This window comes from Belonocnema kinseyi, chromosome 6, assembly GCF_010883055.1.
Source record: "Belonocnema kinseyi isolate 2016_QV_RU_SX_M_011 chromosome 6, B_treatae_v1, whole genome shotgun sequence".
NCBI lineage: Eukaryota > Metazoa > Arthropoda > Insecta > Hymenoptera > Cynipidae > Belonocnema > Belonocnema kinseyi.
In genome coordinates, this window is record NC_046662.1 from 32,837,385 (window position 1) to 32,843,384 (window position 6,000).

The window sequence follows — 6,000 nt, forward strand, 5'->3', positions numbered from 1 at the left end:
TTAATCCTAATGATAAAGGTCTCATTTTATTTTTTGAAGGATTCTCTACAATTCTATTTGGGTGGTATTAATTACAATTTAAACTATGATTGTTTATAACAATAACTTTCTGATTTCTGAATTAATTTTTTTAAATTAAATTTAACCCACATAGAAATTTAGAGAATCCTTTCAAGAATAAAATGAGGCCTTGATCATGTGCTTAGAAGCCTCAATCAAAATTTACAGAAGTTAATAATAAATCTTTTTTTGATGATTTTATAAATCATTTTAAAGATAGACAACTTTTGAGATTGATTGTACGGTAGTGTACATCATTAAATTTCTGTGAATTGAAATACAATTTTTTAATTAAAAAACTTTAAGATCAAATAATTTTGGATTTAGAAAAGTTGACTTAAATTTTAAAACACTTTGAAAATCAGTGCTTCGGTACTTGACAACTGATATGTATATAGATAAAAAAAATTATAGCTGAATACAAGCGCCACTAGAGATACTAGAAATATGCAGAATCTTATCAGTAATGAGCAATCTTATGTCTCTAATTATTGCAAAGAAATGTTAAAAATCAAATTTTTAACTAGTTTTCGTGTTAAGCAAGATCATTACACGTCTTGCAATCATTTTGCTGTTTAATTATTACTGATAAAGAACAAAATTAGATAAAGTTGTACACAATTTTCAGGGACGTTTTTCCAGACAAGCTTCTAAAATTATTTATATTTATAGTTCGAAACTTTGTCTCCTCCCATCATATAATATTGAACAAATAAAAATGATTTGGGAAAATTCTGAAACCTGGCAACATTGTGTGCTCTATATCATCAGATAAGTTTGCAACCGTGTTAATTGACGTACCAATCACGTGTTTTTCTTATCTTCCAAACGTAATTCGTTTCGTGGTGACACAAATTACATCCCAATTTCACATGTAGAATTATTAATTTGAAATTACTTAGAATAATACTTAACATGTTTTTTTAGGGGAAATTCGCAAAAATGCACAAACAATTTAGAATAATTTATTGCAAATTGATTTGGTAAAATTGTCACTTTCATGGTCGGTGCGAAAGTGATAGTTAAAACCCACAATGGCATCTCTGGAACCATTTAGAGATACATGAAAAGCTTTTAAACTGATAGGTACATCATGGAATAAAGTGAGAAAGATACTTCCAGTCTTCTTTTTTTTTTTACATGAACTTTTTTCTACATTTTCTATTACTGGAATTTTTTAATAAAGGTTTTTAATTTAAATTATTAGAGTAATAAGATTGTACGTTAGACATGTTTCATTAAACTGAAATTCTTAATCCAATTGTAGAATATCTCGAAGAAAACTATTCCCATGAGATTTTCCCTTTCTCGGTAATGCAAGGCTGAGTTTCTGAAACGAGTCATAATTTATAACTATCTGTATTTTAGTAAGCATATCTATAATTTTCTCTCACAAGATTTTATACTTGAAAGTGTTGATTTATTCATCTCTGCAATGATTATTGAATTGCTAATATTCCATGCCAAGATAGAAAATTGTGCAAGATTATAACAAAGATTTTTTACGCGAAGTAAAATTTTTATTCAGATTTCTTTAATCGACAATGTATAGTTACGTCATCCCAGTGTTTCTGTTCATCCTTGGAATATTTTATTTGCCCAAGATAGCAGTTTATTATTTATAAAAATAGAATAACTTACAATTTCAGTATTAATCTTTTAATATAAATAGATTTCAGTGTAGCCACTGGACCGGGAATTTTTACAAATTGTTAAAAGAAAAATCGATCTAATCACTGGAAATATTACAAATGTCGAATCACATGATATAATGCAATATAAAATAAAGCCGATTCCAACATTTTTAAAAATATTAAGTTAAATGTTTAACTTCTTCAATTATGCAATAATTCGGTTTAGACAGCATAATTCTGAAACGTTTTACTTTAAAACATTCTTTTTAGGTCTTCATTTTTATGCGAATACATTTTCAATTTAAAGATTTTTAAAAGGTAGTTGTGAAAACTTGAACAATTAAAAATTAAAAGCCTTTGAATTTCAAAATGTTGGATAAGAAACGATTTAATTTGATCAACTGTAAATCTAATTTAATAGTAATTATTTTTTAAACTGAGCCGTAGTTCGACTGTTATAATTTGAACAATAATAGATTTACAAGAAGATTCAGAATGTGTTCAAAATAAAAAAATTATTGATTTTAACGTTGAAAACTGAACTGTTTCAATGCGATAGTCTTTAGTAGTCAAATTTATCAGTCAGATTGAAACTTTATAAACTATTTGAATTTAAAAAAAGATAAATTATTAGAATAGTAATTACATTCTTTTATTAAATTTCAAACCATATTCAAATATTGTTTTAGTCTTAAATATTCTATTTTTAACCCACTCAATTCGAAGTTTTTTAATTAAAGGAAAAATCAATTTTTTATATTTAGCAACATTTGACTGTCTATTTAAAATGAGCAATTATAAAACTAAACAATTTGAGATTTAATTGTTTGAGAAAGAAAATCATGAGTCATTACAATTTTAATTGTTCCAATTATTATTATTATTATTATTATTAATTTGAAACGGCTTAAAATTAAAATAATCCAGCTTAGAAAGAAAAATGTTGGAATTTCACAATTTTAATATTGAAAGAAAGGGAAGAAATTTTGGTATTTAATTTTTTTCCCAATTGGAAGAGTAAATTTTTGTTTTTCACATTCTTATTGAGCTGAAGGCGGGCAAGATTTGTATTGTTAATATTTTTATTTCGTTTGAAGCGAGGACATTTTTGTTGAATCAGCCGAGGGACATTTTAAAGTTTGTTGAGTACATTTTAGGTGTAATTTTTTCAGATTCGGAAGGTAGGAAAATTTGGGTTTCAATTTTGTCTTAATTGGAACAGGGACATTTTTTGTTTCTTAAGATTTTTATTGAGTTGGAATACAATTTTTCTGAATTAGAAGAACATCGAGTTGCAATGCAGGGCTTTTTGGTTTTTATGTTTTTTCTAAACTGGAAGATGCACTCTTCTTTTAGTTTGAACATTTTTATTGATCTGGATGGGAGGAAATTTTGGTTATTTTCATAAATTGGAGCCAATTTTTTTTCTTTTGAACATTGTTATTGAACAGTCATTTGGTATTTTTGACATTCAGATGAAGGGGAGGAACATTTTAATTTTGTACCGAGTTGGAGGGGAAATTTAAAAACAAAAAACAATTTTATCATAAATCATTAAATAACGAAAATACTGGTTTTCCTCGATTAAGACGGCCACCCTGAGATTTGTTGTCGAATGCAATAAAAAATGTATAGTCTATTTTCTAAAGAACGTAAAAAAATATTTGACATGCTTTTACTTTATGAGCCACAAATACTCCTTGCTGTTAAATCGATGAAATCTTCTCTTTCTCTTGTTAAAAAATTCTCTTTTTTCCTCTACCGCTTTACTCTGAACATAAATTCGTGGGGGGTTAAATACAGGTGCACTCTGCACAGCAGCAGTTACATAAACAGTTTACTCTCCTTAATAGGCTTTTCCGATTCGTCGAAGTGCGCAATTAAACTTGACCATATCTGCATACGTGATCATTTCCCAGATAATTTCTTATTCCGATGTTTGGCCAGTCTGCATGGAGTCATCAGACTAATATTTACTCTCACTAGTAGTCCGACAGTTAATAATTCGTTTTAATAATTGAACAGTATAAAAAGCATATCAACAAAAAAGAATTACGTGAAAAATTGGAAGTTTCAATGACTCGACATTTTAGCATCTTAAAAATCCCCTACAAATTTTCTGTAAAAAAAAATAATAAGAGAGAGAGAGATAATTCAAGGGTGACAGTACAGAACTGGATTGACAAAGAAAGTGGAAATTTTCTAAGGCAGCTAAAAAGCATTCTGTATAGTCAAAATCACTTTTTAAAGATGAAAAAAAGTCCACTCCCAAGCTTAAGTGTTGCTGAATCGAGGCCAAAAAAGTTATCCAGGTTCGAGAAAATACATCAACCTAAAATTCGAGTAGGCTCAGCTGTGGTTTGCGATACAAAATTAAGTTTTTAGTTAAAATCGAAACATGTTCCTGAGATATTAACTATATTTTAACGCGGGTAAATAAAGTTTTTATATGCAAAATTCAGCCAATTTCGGGAAAATCGCAAGAATTCTAAGGTTGAATGATAATAATTTACATTAAAATGATAGTAAATGCTGAAACGTTTGATTTTTCGATTTGTTTTAATATAAATGTTAGGAAGTTCAATTATATGTTTGAAAGTTTCTTTATTTTATTATGTTATTTCATCTACGAAACGAAAAATTGTTACATTCTGCTAAATTTTTTTCTTTTTTCACTAAATCTATATTCCAATATTTTAAGGTCTACAGTTTTAAGCAGTTAATGTCAAATGAAAAGTTTTAATTATCCAGTTTGACAGTCTGCTTTTAAAATTATTTTATTGAAACTTTATAAAAACAATAGTAAACAATAGTAGCGAATGACTTTGAACACGTTTAAATCGAATAATTTTTCTATTCAAATTGGACGGATATTGATTAAATTAATTTTAGATGCAAGTCAAGCTGTAATATTAAAATAAAAATATGATAAACAATAAATATGTAACGATTTTAGGGTGGGAGGGATGGGGCTCACCTGGAGTGTCACCCTAATGTTAAAGTTATGTACACTTACTATAAGAAAAGAGTTACACGAGTGGGTAGGAGGAATCAAAATTCCGTGATAAAAATAAAAGCACTATGTATTTTCTGAATAGCCCCTTATAAAGTTAAGGAAAATGGACACATTGCTAAATTTAAGAAGTTTTAAAAGAATGTAAGGTCACTGTCGAAGAATATAGTTGTATATGCAATTATTTATTTAGCAATAGTTATTTGTGATTTTCTTATGCTTTAGCAAAATAAAAATCATAATTTTTATTCAATCTTCATCATTTATGGTTTGTTTTGTATTTTGAAATGTTACCTGATAATCATTTAATGAAGGAATTAGCTATCAATAATGAACGCTAATTGATATTTACGTTCTTTTTTTTTCTTACCGAAAGAAAAGGGTACAAAATCTCAATTAAAGAATGTTTAAACAAACATTTACAATTCTAACTTCTTATTTCCGAATCACTGATGGAATTCTAAATTTAATTAGCGAGGCTTTTTAGTTTTTTTTTTTCAACAATGTTATGTTGGGAGAAGCTGAAATAATGGAACAGTATACCAGCAATAATATCAACATAACCACATAATAGGTTCACCGAAACAAAAAATCATAATTTTTATTCAATCTACATCATTGATGGTTTATTTTGTACTTTGAAATATTATCTGATCATATTTTGAAGAAGGAAATTAGCTATCAGCGAAGAAAAATAAATGATAATTATGATATTTTCCTAAAGCGAAATAAAATAATACAAAGTCTCAATTAACGAATGTTAAACGGCTATTTATATATTAAACTCTTTTCTGAATCATAGATTTCTCTTTTGCAATTTGTTATATTTAACAATGCCGCTCTTTTAATTTAAGGTACAAAAAATGTTGTTAATAACGAGAAATTACCCGGATGTTGTTAATGACATTTTAGAGTAAACCCTGAATTTTAATGTTAAAGAGCGAGACTTTTCAGTTTGTTTTTTTTTGTTTTGTTTTGTTTTAACAACAAAGGCCTATTTTCTCTACCCCTGTTTGCACATAGAAAAAATATATTGTCATGCCAGTTTATTGTTTGATCAAGGGAAGTGGATACTGGTCCGTGAATCGATTTCTGCTGGTTCTCAAGGGCGCTTATAGCACAAGCCAGTAGCTGACACATTGAAAATCCCCGGGACGAATCAATGTAATAATACGTACTATAGCTTCAGGCAGTCGTTCAATTTAAACTTATTATTTATCGTAACAGTCTCAAATCTCTCGGGATTGTCGTTTAACGTTTTATAGGATTCTGACTGTACATGAATAATGAAAT

General features: G+C 28.0%; 1 protein-coding gene and 1 long non-coding RNA gene across 7 annotated transcripts in view; one reads left to right on the top strand and one right to left on the bottom strand.

Moving 5' to 3' along the window:
- Positions 1-6,000, top strand: part of LOC117175688 (14-3-3 protein zeta) — a 128,064-nt gene that overhangs the window by 77,465 nt on the left and 44,599 nt on the right. The gene's annotated exons all lie outside the window — the stretch shown is intronic.
- LOC117175689 overlaps positions 3,009-6,000 on the bottom strand; it is a 21,174-nt gene continuing 18,182 nt past the window's right edge. Inside the window, exon 3 of the long non-coding RNA XR_004467485.1 lies at positions 3,009-3,676. This is a non-coding gene — a long non-coding RNA (uncharacterized LOC117175689). The remainder of the gene's footprint in view (positions 3,677-6,000) is intronic.